This window comes from Amblyomma mixtum, chromosome 6 (assembly GCF_055824585.1).
Source record: "Amblyomma mixtum isolate Tamu chromosome 6, ASM5582458v1, whole genome shotgun sequence".
NCBI lineage: Eukaryota > Metazoa > Arthropoda > Arachnida > Ixodida > Ixodidae > Amblyomma > Amblyomma mixtum.
This window is the reverse complement of record NC_143017.1, coordinates 147,886,972-147,901,424: the sequence shown is the minus strand read 5'-3', so window position 1 is coordinate 147,901,424 and position 14,453 is coordinate 147,886,972. Positions and strand designations below refer to the sequence as shown.

General features: G+C 47.4%; 1 protein-coding gene across 2 annotated transcripts in view; it reads right to left on the bottom strand.

The window, feature by feature from the left end:
* LOC149340723 (sodium-coupled monocarboxylate transporter 2-like) overlaps positions 1 to 14,453 on the bottom strand; it is a 91,587-nt gene that overhangs the window by 75,894 nt on the left and 1,240 nt on the right. The window lies entirely within an intron of this gene.

Below are 14,453 nucleotides of genomic sequence, written 5' to 3'. Positions count from 1 at the left end.
TGTTTTAGGCTTTAACTCTCTCGGACCGTTACACGCATACGCAACTGACAGTGCACCTGTTTCACTGATTTTGTTGTCAGGCGCCAGGACGCTTGTAAACAACCCCGTAGTTTCTACTTTGTTCACGATTTATTTTACTGCCCACAGGCTTCGCGATAGTAAGCTAACCACCGAGTTTTGGCCCAATCGGACCACTGGATTTGATTACATGGGCGCTACGAAAAGATTTGGTTCGGTTCATGGGGGTCTAATGTCCCAAAGCGACTCAGACAATAAGGGACGCTGTAGTGAAGAAGATTGCGACCACCTGGGGTTCTTTAACGTGAACAGACATCGCGCAGTACGCGGGCCTCTGCTACGAAAAGATATGAAGTGAGGTGAGCGGTACGTATTGGTCGTTAAGGGGTTCGCAACCGGCACTATCAAAGAGCTCTGAGCCAAAACAACGTCTAGCGTACTTAGCGCTTAACCGGGGAAGACTTTTAGGAGTTTACGGCGGGGTTCCTTTTGCGTCTGGGTGGCTCCGCGAATCCCAGTATGCAGCCCCATGATGTTGATGATGATGTATATTTTTTTATGGCGCAAGGGCATCTGTGGCCTAAGAGCGCCACGGCACAAGGTATCTTTTTCTGCTCAAGGTGGGGTCAAAGACCCATTTCCCAATAGTTTTCACCCTAAATAAACCGAGCACCAGACCAGGGGAACGCTTGTACCTATTGTATCTCCGGTGGGTACCCGGCTGCACTGGGGATCGAATTCCGCACTTCCCTGATGCGAGGCGGACACTCAGACCACTAGACCAGCGCTGCGGTGCCAGATGTCAATGCTTACTAAAAAGAACATGGATGAATGACACTACATATGTATATGCGCGGTGGCTCAGTGCTTTGTATAGGCTTTCCACAGCTGTGAACGAGGTCGTCCGTTCGACTGGTTGCGGAGGCCGCGTCTCGATGGAGGAGGCAAAAGGCCAAAACAACTGTACCATGACATTTTCGTGCGCGTTAAACAGAGAACCCTGGTGAACGGTAACGAACCCTGCAAAATGGCTTTCTTCGTAGCCTCTACTAATCACGGGTATTGCTTGGACACTGCACCAGGTAACGGGACTGCCCATTCTCACGTAGTTCTAATCTTTGGACATGTTATACAGTACTCCCATCCTGCACAGTGTCCGAAGACTGCCTCGGTACAAAGAACCACACGAAGGTTTTAGAAGAGTCGTGGCTCTTGTAAGCACCTTTTCGTTCAACGAGAAAATGATTTCCGGGTCCGCTTTCTCCCGTGCCCGCTGCGCAAGCGGACGTGAATCTTGAGGCGAGAACAAGATCCTCGCATTGAGCGCTTGTGTGCCATATTACTTGCCGACGCTCGCTTCCAACTGTTTCCTGTTCAAACGGGACCTGCTGAACGGCACGTGTTTGTAAGTCAGGTGTAATGCGCTCTCTACACGGCTTTCACGAAGGAGCCAGAACGGATGCTGAAGGCCAATTAGTGCTGCAGATTTTTTTTTTCCTTTGTGCAATGTTTTTACTGTACAACGTTTGCAAATCGTTCTTTTCCGTTTTTTTGTAAAACGCGTTACTGGCCTTGACCCATCTAAAACGTTCCTTGTTCCGTTCCATCATTTTTGCGCCAGGAATTATCGCGTAGTATCCACAGTACAAACGTCAACAGTGATGGCGTATAGAGGAAGAGCATCCGTCTCGCGTGCAGGAGGACAGTGGTTCGAACCCCGTTGCCGCGCAATTCTCTACCGGATAAGCAAAAATAAATCTTCGTGCAGATGGAATTATAACCAGGCCTGGAGTGCGGCTTGATCCCGATGACCAGAGCCGCCTACGCACACCCTCAACAGAACAGGATTTGGCCATCCTGGTGCAGTACTTGGCCACCACCAGGACCTTATCTAAACACACCAATTAACCCCCTGTCCTCAGTCCCCAGAGGTTACGAAGCAACTGACTACGGCACCAGCCCGACCTACGACGCAGCGGAGGATACTAAGTTCCCCTGGATCCCGGAGACCTTTTGGAAACTGAACCTGGCAACCTTTAACGCTTAAAACTTATCCGAGGAGGCTAGACTAGCAGTGATGTTCCGTGCAAGAGCCCGAATGTCGAGACTAAAATTGAAACAGAATTCATGTTGTGCGCTCATCCTGGCATCGTGCACAGTGTGGAGGTGCTCGACAAGGTGAGATGTACTGACCATGACATGGTAAGGAATCGAATTAGCCTAGACTTGAAGAAAGAAGGGAAGAAACAAGGAAGGAAGAAGCCAATCAACGAATTCGCGGTAAGAGGAAAAATGGAGAAATTCAGGATCTCGCTGCAGAACTGATATTCCGCTTTGATCAAGGATGACGACTTTAATGTTCAAGTAATAAATGATAATCTTACAGGTACCATTGCGCAGTGAGCAATGGCAGGTAGTGACCGCAGATCCGGAGCACAAAGTGAAATAACAAGAATAAGGATGGGGTGGAATGTATTTGGCAGACACTCTCAGATGATGATGCCAGTCTACCAGTGTTCTCCAAGGAAAAAGTTTAGAACAGTACCTTACCAGTACTCATATACACGGCAGAAACCTAGGTACTATAGAGGAAAGGGTTGAACATAAACTGAGGACAAGGAAAATTACAGGCATTCTATAGAAAGGAAAATTATAGGCATTCTGTGGGTGTCGCCTTTTTTAGACATGTCTACTTCGGACCGTGCCGACTGGCTCTGGGGCTCGGGCCAATAGGCGTGGACCGAAGCAGACAGGTCTAAAAAGGAGGCACCCACAGAATACCAACCAGGAAGAGGCCAGAGGGAGCCAGGGAACAAACGCGTGTTAATGACATCCTAGTCTAAATGAAGAACAAGAAACAGGCATGAACAGGACATTTAATTAAAGAGAATATAAACAATGGTAGTTAAGGGCAACGAACTGGATTCCTAGAAAAGGCAGGCGTAGAAGGGTGCGGCCGAGTTAGGTGGGCGGATGAGATTAGGAAGTCCGCGGATATAAGGCGGCCGCAGATGGCACAGGACAGGGTTAATTGGAGAAATATGAGAAAGCTCTTTGTCCTGCAGTGGACGTAGATAGACTGATTGTGATAATAATGATAATGATCAACGGGTGATGGTTTTCGACCACCATCAAGCTGTTACAAGAAGCTTTGTGCTAAAAAAAAAAAACGATGGGCTGAAAAACGATATGAATAAAACGAACCGAAAGTTTGTACACAAACAGTCGTACCGTACCGACAACCACCGCCCGAAAGAAATGTGACGGTAAGCTCAGTCACTTTAAATGGTCACGAGGCCGATCAACGTCGGGTTGCCAGTTGTAAATCTGTTTCCCGCTACAACTACCCCGAGTTGACTTGCCACGGCAAATGGAAATAGACCAACGTTTTAGATCCCTTTGGGATCTAAAAACGTTGAAATGGACTGCGGCGCTGCGGCGGCCGTGTTTCGGTGGAGGCGAAACGCAAAAGGCGCCCCTGTGGTGTGCGATGCAAGTGCACGTTAAATATCCCCGGGTGGTCGAAGTTATTCCGGAGCCCTCCACTATACGGCACCCCTTTCTTTATTCTTTCACTCCAAACTTCCTCCCTTTCCTCACAGCGCGAATGACGTGACCAGCGAGAAGTGAGACAATTACAGCACTATTTCATCAAAACCAATTTTCGTTAAAAACACCGTTAATTACGACGCAGGTAACTGCTTCCGCATGCGCAATCCGAGGCAGCCTGTCGAGAGAGCGCCGAACATCTTCAACGCTAACGCTTTTAACGCAGAGCCATGCACGCGGCGAAACGGAGAGTTCCAAGCCGCCGCATTTCGACACGACAAGCTCTCACCACTGCGTCGTTTCGAAACCGCACCGCAAGTGAATCCGCAGCGCAGCGGGCGTACTTTTTATCTTGAATTTTTACCATTTAGCGACCATCTGAGCCGCCGTCGGAAAACTCCTCTCGAGCATCTCGTTTATCGCGTCCTATTTTTATGGCGGCGGACTTTGCGCCCGCATTCGACCGCTGGCTCCGGTGACGCGAAGTGTACACACTGTACGAGATAGACCAAGTTTACGGTCCTTGCTAACACTCTTTCTCTCAGTTCCCGCCACTGATAACGTCGAGAAGATTGCGCCTGACCACACAGTTTGCCAGTGGCTAAAAATTTCCCGCGTCGGACGCTGGGACGTCGATATTCTCATCTCTTCTGACAACTTCCTGGTAGCGCCTGCAGAAGGTCCGCATGGGTTCGTCTTCAAAGAAAACGGAGTAAAAAAAAAAACATCGAAGTGCAAAAGAAGCCCGTGCACGGTGCGATGTCGGTGCACGCTAGGGAAGCCCATGCAGTGCTCGAAATAAATCCTGATAACTTCACTATGACGCCTTTTATAGATAAGTGTTACCTTGTCTCCTTAAAATTACTAATTCATAAATATGCTAGTCGCCCCTGCTAGCTCAGCTGGTAGACCTACTGCCCCAGTGAGACGGTGGCTCCGCGTTCGAACCCCGGACCAGGACGGATTTTTCTTCAACTATACGAAGTTTCGATGGAAGCTGTACATTTTGCTTTGTACACCAGGATAACTGCGCTTGGGTGCACGCTAACGAGTAATTACTCCCTTATTAACTATCCCCAGTGAGACGGTGGCCTCGGATTCGAACCCGGACCAGGAAGGATTTTTCTTTAACTATACGAAGTTTCGGTGGAAGCTGTACATTTTGCTTTGTACACCAGGATAACTGCGCTTGGGTGCATGCTAACGAGTAATTACTCCCTTATTATCTATCAATAAATCAATCAGTCACTCGATCAACCACTCAACCAAGTGAGGCTTAGGCGAGGCAGGTGGCTCCGCGGTCAACCGCGATGCGGCAATCTGCATGCATGTGGTATACCCGATATGCAGGGTGTAACGCCTCGAAGCTGCTCTGTACGCGCTCCTAAGGCCGATTCACACGACGGACCGTTCGCCCGCGGCCCGCGCACTAAGTGTGCATACGTCAGCACTTTGAGAGGCGCGCTGGATGCATGGATGGATGGCGGCCGACAGCGCGCCCCTCAAAGTGCTGACGTATGCACACGTAGTGCGCGGGCCGCGGGCGAACGGTCCGTCGTGTGAATCGGCCTTTAGGGACGCCTTGCAGTGAAGGGGATCCGGATAAATTTCGGCCACCTGGTGTTCTTTAACGTGCATTCACATCGCACAGCACACGGGCGTCTCGCATTTCGCCTCCATCCAAACGCGGCGGTCGTGTACGGCCGGGATTTGACGCCGCGTCCCCGCATTCAGCAGCCGAACCGAAGCCACCGCGGCGGGTCATCGCAGCAGTGCGTCTCCGGCGCTCCTGTGTCGCCGGGCAAGGACCCCGAAGCGGGTGTCACGCACTCGACGCGGCCTTGCTCAGACAGAGGGGATATACACAGCAGGTGAGGGAGCCAATATTGACGCCTGAGCCGGCTGCAGCCACTCGAAAGGCAATCGCAGCAGCCGAGTCAAGAGACGCGCATCGCTCGCGAGACAGACGCGCTCCTTTCCCACCAGCGCGCCCGAGCCATTTACTCCGCACAGCACGTGGTAGCTCTCCTGTCTAGAGCCGAAGCGGTTCCGACTTCTTTGTTGCAAGGAGTTGTTAAATTGTGATGTTACTGGCGGGTAAATCAGTCAGTGTAACTAGATGAACTTCTTGGAGAAGAAAACTGCATGCGTACTCTTTCCCACGACTGTGTAGGTGAAAAAAAGACTACAAGCCTATCAAGCGTCACTATTACATGATATACGCAGTGGTGCTTCAAAGACGGGGTCAACAAGGTGAAGCGGCTGACCACAGTGAAAAAACTGAACGGAACTTATAAATCGCAACTTACCTGCCCTTGGCTCACTTTGCTGGAGTCCTAGCAGCTGTCCAGTGCTTATCCAGTCGCGTTTCACTAAAACTACTGCGCTAGCAGTGGTCTGATAACGTTAAAACACAAAGTCGCCGCAGAAATAAAAAATTGCAAGAACAAAAATCGCATGAATTTATAGTTTAGCTTTCAGCAATACCGCATATACACACAAAAAAAAGTCAAAACAAGACAATAGAAGGCTTCAACATAGTGCTAAGAGCGCGTGCGCACATGGCCCCTCAGGGCTATCTGCGGGGTCATAAAATACACCCTGGGTTCACGGCTGCCTTTGTATTTATTTTCTCTTTAACGTAATTAGTGGCGACGACCTTTTGAGCTACGATACAACTTGGCCGTAAGCAATTTACTATATATGACTGCACACAGATAAACCCTTCACGCTTAAAGAAGCGCACAACGAAGACGGAAATAGCAGAGTACGCTTGCTATCTCCGTCGTCGCTTCGCGTCAGTCGTAGTAATACGCGAAACGAATAGAAACGCTGACTTGTTGAAACAGGCTAGTTTACCGCTTCTCGACAAGCACACTTTATAGGCCCGCGATCGTGGCGGTGCTGACACTGTTCTTCACTTGCTGTTTACAGACATTTTTATATCGCCCCGTATCACTTACGCGGAACGTTTACGTTGGTGTTTGTAGATAACGCTCAGGCAATGCTTTCCAACTATGTCACACACACGGCGGCTTCGAGGGTCGATTGGAATGAAGAAATAATGAAAGAGGCAACGCTCCGCAGAGAGCACGAAGCCTTCCTTGGTCATGCGCCAAAGCCGTTTCTCAGACGCGTCCGCAGTTGCGTGAAACGTGGACGCGGCACCGCAACCCGTCGTCTCCCCTATTTCACAAGCAGCGCCGGCGATATACCTGAACCGAAGGGCTTCGCTGCATGCAAGCCCTTCGGTTATGCGGTTATCTGACAGCGGAGAGAAAGACGAGATACACGTGCCTTGCAAGAAAGGAAAGAAAGAGAAAAGAAGCGCAAAACATACGCCTTCATTATTCTTGCGTATGCCGGAAAAGGGTTGCGGCCGCAGATAACGGTCGCGGTCCGAAAAGAGACGCGTCACGTACACCTACCGGGAACGGCGCGCTCCGTACACGGCCACCTCAACCCGGTTCGACAAGCCGTGCGGTCGTACACACTTCCACCTAAGAGGTCACCAGAGGACACGCCGGGTTTGTTTAATCAGGTCCAGTGATGTGTGCGCGGTACAGGGCACGTGTATGGCACGCACCACTTGCGAAGGTCGCGGGTACGCTCCTCGCGGCTCATACAAAAGTGCAAACAAAAGATTTCGGCTGTCTTCCTTGAAATTCTCCATTACCGGTTCATTCGAACAGCCTCGCAAGTATCACACATGTTGGGGAAACTCTAGCACTTCACGGGCTTATCCCCACCTGGTGCTAATTAAGATTGCTTTGATTTGGTTTATGGGGTTTAACGTCCCAAAGTGACTAAGGCTACGAGAGACGCCGTAGTGGAGGGCTCCGGAAATTTCGACCACCTGGGGTTCCTTAACGTGCACTGACATCGCACAGCACACGGCCTCTTGAATTTCGCCTCCATCGAAATGCGACCGCCGCGGCCGGGATCGAACCCGCGTCTTTCGGGTGCTAATTATAGATTCGTGCGCATGAGTATAAGTATAAAAAAGTAAGTAAAAATTATAATTCACGTCTACAAAGAACGGCACAAAGAGTGATTACAAGTACGAGCATAAAACGAGGCACGAGAAATAAGTATGAGCTTGATATAAAGTGAGTGCGGTATACTTTGGAGTAAGCTAAAGCTGACAAAGTAAGCTTACTCTTCGCCACTGATTGACATAAGTAGCTTAAAACAAGTCTAGCGCTACAATAAAGGCAACAAAAACTACATCGCCATTTCAACCATCAAAAACGGCTCCACTCGATTATGAGATGACGTCAGCAAAGCCGAATGCCGGGCAACATGGACTCTAATTACATATTCTTGTCCCACTGTTCGCCCTCAACCTCTGCACCACTAGAACAATTGGCGGAAATGAATGATATTGCGGATACCGAGCAAGGCGCCAGGTCGTTTTTCATCGAACCCGCATACTGTAGCAGAGTCAGATGGTAGTTGTAACCGCACTTCGGAACGTTGCGTATGTCACTTGCACTCTTTCCGGTCACTCTGCTTCACCTATAGCATGCAGCACGCAAAGCTACCCGGTGAATGCAAAGTAGCAAACATGACACCTGTATGTATGGCCGGTGACAGAGATAAAATCTGTAACTACAGGTCGATAACTTTGATCTCTTGCAAAACGTTGGGCCACATTACATACTCCTGCTCAGTGAAAAATCAGGATAATCTCTTCGCTTATTTCAGCGCCGTTTTTAGTACGGGCCTGTGCTGAGCCACCCAACGAACATAGTTTACTTTAGATACCAACAATGCTGTTCAAACAGACGCAATCTTCCTTGATTTTTAAAAGGCTTTTGATGCTGCCCGAAATAACTGCCAATCATGCTCGGAATTTGCCAGCCAACTTACCTGGATAAATTACAGAACCTTCGACAACACGCCAACAACGAATAGTTACAAACGGGGCATCATAACCACTTGCTGATGTATTTATCTGTTATGCCCCAAGGCTCCGTCCTCGGGTCATTGCTTTTCTTTATCTGCATCAATGATTCACATTTATTTATTTTTTTTTACGCAGAGGATTGCACGTTGTTCCATACGACCGCTTGCAATGACAAATAGCCCTTACTCTTTAAACAGTGATGTAGCCCATAATTTACACAAGGCGCAATGATCACTGCCGCATTCTACTGAACAGGTCGTGTTGATATTGTACGTGTCCTCCTGAGTAAAAATTCGTCGTGAGTAGGCACTCGTCTTGTTTCCCTCTCCACTTTGATGCAGTCTTACGCGCTGATAAGTCATGTTGATGATATTTGTTACAAAAACTACCGCTAAGGATTCCGGCCTTCTCCACGTGTTTCAAATAGGTTCTAAAAATGTTCATCAACCTTTAAATAAAGCGCTATATTTCTATTAATAACAGCCCAGTTCTAGAAATAATTTGCACAAGTGTAGCGAACTGGACTTGTTCATGGTTCGTATACCTAACACAGGCGGCGTCTGCTTCCTTGTGCCCCGTGCTCCGCGCCGTTTTGAATTGAATAAGCAAATTCTAGAATTCGCGTGCTTTCAGCCGGGGGACCGATATGCAACAGAACTCAACGAAAGATTACAGCGAGTGTTAGGAACGAAGTGCAAGGTTTGTCGCAGGCAATGGTGATTTTCAGATTAACAGCTCACAGACTGAAACTGATGGAGGCCGGAAATCTTTGAGATCACGAGGGCAAAACTGATACTCTGAAACTTCAGCTCATCTCACATTCTTCGCTGAATACAGTTTAATCTCCTACGTACACCAGTCGAACTTTATCTGTACCGGCACACTTCCACACCTCAGTGCCCAAACTGTCCACACATATATGCAGACATAGAACACTGCCTTACACAATGCCACGTAGCCTTCCAGTCCCCCGCCTATCCTTTCCCGCCACCCCCACAGTGGCCCATCTGGCTTGCCTCTTGGGACCTGAACCTGCAACGCGCCCTCGTCACCTTGGTCCAGGACCTACTGAACGCCTAACATAAAGGCTGTAATAAAAAGTGTCGCACCACCAATGAAAAAAAAAAACTGGAATAAATAAAATCACATTTTCAGCAGCCTCAGTACGCATTTCTCACGCAAGAAGGTATATATCAGACAATTTTTTGTAGTGTTAATACGCTGAGTTCCATTAAATGTTCGTGTTCACTGTTTTTTTTCCTGCTACCGAATAGAACATGCGCCCTAACGAAACTGTCCCCGTGTGTTATTTTTCTAGTGTTGTCGGGCGTACATACCGAAAACTTATGAGCCCTTTCCGCCTCCTGTTTGTACACAGTGTATATTGCCGCCCTACCCCTATGCTTTCTTACTATCGCTCCCCCCCTTTCTCATTTTATTCCCGCTAGCCGCAACTAAGGTGCTTCAGGTTTTGATGGCAGATGCCGCGGCTAGTACATCTTTTCCTTCCATTGTTGTTGTTTTTTTTTTACTTTTTATTAATAAATAGCCACTAACAACAACAACTTGTAACTATTTTTCACACCATTTGTATTCGGTGTTCTTTTCCATTTTGTTTTTGCTCATCTGTCACAAAAAAATAAAATTTTTTCATAGCAACTACGATATTTTTTCACTTGTATCCTACACATATAACTTATTACAATTCTGTGTGGGCCATGTCAATGTCTTCCTTCACTGACTTCATGTTTTTTTTTTTTTTTCAAGCAACCAACCTCCCCAATTATAATGCCCAACGGCGCTTCATGCTATTGTAAAAAAAAAAAACACAGTAACATATTTTGCATGTTTCATCAACATCTTGTGGCAATACCTACATAGGTCAAACGGGACGTTGTCCGAACGTGCGACTGAAATAACAGGAAAAATCGCCCTCAGGATCAAAAGCCTTCACACCTGGTTGACGACTGCCGGGAATGTAAAGGATTTAACCCACTTTATGAGCAAGCAGAAATTTTAGCAACGCAAAAGGAGCGACTTTCACGCGAGACTGTCTAGGCGTTTTATACTTCTAGGCAGATAGAATCTTGTATAAGCACACCACCAACTGCGCTGGCTACGAAAGAACTAACATATCTCGACCACATGTATCCTTTATTCTCTTCCTTATTCTTCTTTTCTTCAAAAACTGGGCAGGGCAAGAACTGCTGCTAATGATCTAATTATTAGGAGCAGTGCTTGCCCGCCCAGGCTACGAAAGATTTTTAGTGAGTCACTTAAAACCCTCCGTAGCCTCACACGGGTGATTATACGCACAAACACGATCGAGGCAACGACTTGTGAAGCTGTTCAAGTAAGTCACGCGCGCTGCTGGCTTGTCCGGAAACCTTTCTTATCGGCCTCCAGAGAGGGGGTAAAAAAAAATATATCGACGCTGTGCGCAAACAACTTGAAAGTGGCCCAGAAGTATGTGCACGCACGAGAGGGCGTCAGCCGGCGCTTCAGTGTCCCGCCGCTTTCTAAGAAAAAATAATAATAAATGCGCGGTAAGGAGTATCCTCTAAGAAACATCCTTGAAGTAGAGGCGAGATCTCGAGTTGAAAAATAAAACGTACGCCCTACAGGCACTTTAGAGAACGCTCTACGAGTTCATGTTCTTGCATTTGATGTCTGCTCGATTACTTTAGTGTTCTAGCAAGAAATCACTACGACGTATATACATCTCTCAGTGGACGGCTCATAAAGGCCTGCCGAACAAGAGGTCATAGCACCGCAACTTTGTGTAGAGTAGACAACGTAGAATGAAATTTCGCCAACGTTCCTAAGTTTTAAAAGCAGGCGAATTTGCTCACGTGTCTTAATCGGGTATAGGCCTTTCTCTGCCATTGCTGAAAACTAAGAGACCAATATCATACAAAATAAAAGCTATTTGAACTCGGGTATTTGCACAGGAAATCGCACGAGAGTAGAATGAGGCATTATGGGCAAGCTCCTCCCGTTTCGCGGATGTATTATGCGAATAAAGCTCGTATATTCGTGACCCTATAGGCAGCACCTGTTAAAGGTACACTTTGTTAATTACTTCATTAATGAAATAAATTACGATGTGCCGCAAATGTGAACATCTTTTTTTTTTCCTTTTTATTATTATTTCAACGTGTGGAGCTGCATTCACAAAAGGTAAACGACAAGGACAGAATGAAAGGAGACCACTCAGACGCTCGTACTACAAGTTGAATACATATCTCTCCTCATCTGAACCACATCAGCGCAACGTCGCACCCATTCCGCATCAACCAAAGCGATGACGAAATACATTCTGCCATTGCGCCGTTCTTGCAGTTTAAACGATTAACCAGCGAATAAATGAATGATGCTAGACCAACTGACCTACATCGAAATCGGCCCTATGTCCACAATATAGAATCAATGCAACGGGTATCGTTCGGGACAAATCAGTTGTTACCGCCTGTCTTAATTTGTCCATAGCCTGCATTTTTATTGAAAAGCTGAACGGCGTTCTGGCCAAGAGTACCCGGGTTTGAACTCGACCGCGGCGGCCGCGTTTCGATGGAGGCGAAACGCAAGGGGCGCCCGTGTGCTGTGCGATGTCAGTGCACGTTAAAGATCCCCAGGTGGTCGAAATCATTCCGGAGACCTCCACTGCGGCACCTCTTTCTTCCTTTCTTCTTTCACTCCCTCCTTTGTCCCTTCACTTACGGCGTGGTTTAAGTGTCTGCCGAGATATGTGCGACAGTTACTGCGCCATTTCTTTTCCTCAAAACTATTTTTTTTTTCTGGCCCATTTATTCAGTCTGTTTTCTCTCTCCCCGCTTTCTCTTTTCACGTCACTCTCCCTGTCGATTAATTTAATTGGAATTATAAGTACACGACTGGAAAATAATGTCCGGGCTATAACCTAATTTCTAGTTTTGTGTAACGCAGCAGGAACAAAGTAAATCCCATACGTGTTTCATCCATCTTGATGGCCCAAAATTACGTATTATTACTTCAGATACCTAACCAGCCTTGAGCTATGAGTCGAATGAGCGTTGCATCACGTTGCGTACTGTATAAGCGTATCGTTTCATGAAAGACTTCAATGCAACTGTGACCGACCGGTTGTACTACACAGGAACCAACGTTTATAGATATATTTATAAACGTTGACGTGATCAGCTAGCACATACGGTATGAACGCACTCGAAGGCTAACTATCGCCGGAGTATAAACCAAATTAAACAAGCCAAGAAGACAAACGCTCCCCACTCTGACGGCGGACAGGAACCTCTGACCCGGCATCAATGCCCCGGCGGTTCGGTCATCCTTGGCCGCACCGCTCGGCGCCGAACCACTTAAGCACTGGCGGCAAATTCGAAATCAATATTTCGTGCAGGTCGAGCATCGAGGTTAAGCTGTCCATTTTCAAACGCGCAGGCAGGTAAAGAAAAAAGAAAACGGAAGTATGAGCAACTTCGGTCGCAAAGATGAATTTTCGCTACTCGAATAAACTTCGACATCCCAAACTGCAAAGCGGTTCACTACAGATAGTTTTTTTTTTTTTCTTTTACTCCCAAGCGTTTCTTATAATAAGTTGTGACAATAAGCACAACTGTGTTTTACTTGTGTCTGTTATCTGAAATTATATTTACGAGTCTTATCTACTGTGAACCGTGATCACCTTCTGTTCTGCCTCTTATGCAATGCTCCCTTAATGGTAAATAAATGATAAAATTGAGAGCTGAGCATCGCGGTGGCCGACTCGAGAGTACAAACAGAACCTGTTCGTTTCACGAGGTAATGCCGGTTTTCTTATAAGGAAAAGCCGCGCGCAGCTTTCGAAGCCGGAGACATCGAGATGAAGAAACTCCCCGTAGAATTCATTAATCGCACGCAATGTACGCATTCGACAGCTCTTAGTAACGAACAGGATGTGGACACATTAGAGGGTCATTAGAGAGAAGACCTTGGGACGCCTTACAAAGCTCTTCCGACGTGACATCGCAGCACATCAAATTTCAAGAATGACATAGAACTTTTACCAACTTAGAGCAACAAACCACAAAACAAAATGGGTAACGATCAGACCAGTAAATGCGGTTCAGCCCATCTCCTGTCCACCAACCCAACTTTGGCGCCATTTCACAAAGGTTTGCCCATCTTGACTACATCGGAAGCTAGAGCTGGTGTGGTGTCGTTAGACTCAGAATTAATATTTATTTTTCGTCGGAAAAAGAATAGGAATAATGTATAGGACTACAACGAAGCGGCCCCAGACAGTCGGGTGGCAAAAAATTAAAATCGAATCTAGGGAGAAAGAAATGCCAAATAAGATCATTGGATTTCGAAGCCGAGATAATATAACAACTGGAGTGACGACAGTGCCTATGAGTCATCGTTCAAAGAAAAAAAAATTGTAAAAGTGCGAAATTAAAGATACTCACCTTGATTCAAGAAAAAAAAAAGAATGGAGAAAGATAATTCGGCATGTTAACTAGATCAGATGTATCTCTGGCTGCGCCCAGATGTAGGCACCTCCTCTCTCTCTCTTCTCAATAATTCGTCTTCATTCTTCTCACGAAAGACGTTTTTGCGCACACCGCAGAAAGTCGGCCATCCGAGGCGGACGTAGTGACCGCGAGCGCGCCTTGCCACGGGAGAGATGGCGGGAAATTTCAGAAGGCGGATGTGCGGGAGCGCCGGCGCGGGTTTCGCCCAAACGGAAAACAAGCTTAGCCCAAGTTTTTGTCCCGCGAGACTAAACTGCGGCGCGTGTTACTACCCCTAGGCCGTAGCCGTCCGCTTGCCTGTGGGTGGCAATCGATTTCGCCCATTGGCCAAAATTGCGCAACACAGAGTTGGGTGAGGAGGGGGCTATGCCTTCGCGTGCGCGCCACGGTAATGTTCGCTTCACCGCAGCCTTCGCTCAAAGCCACGCGATTTCGAGAATTCCGGCTCCGCTCGGACCACTGTCGCC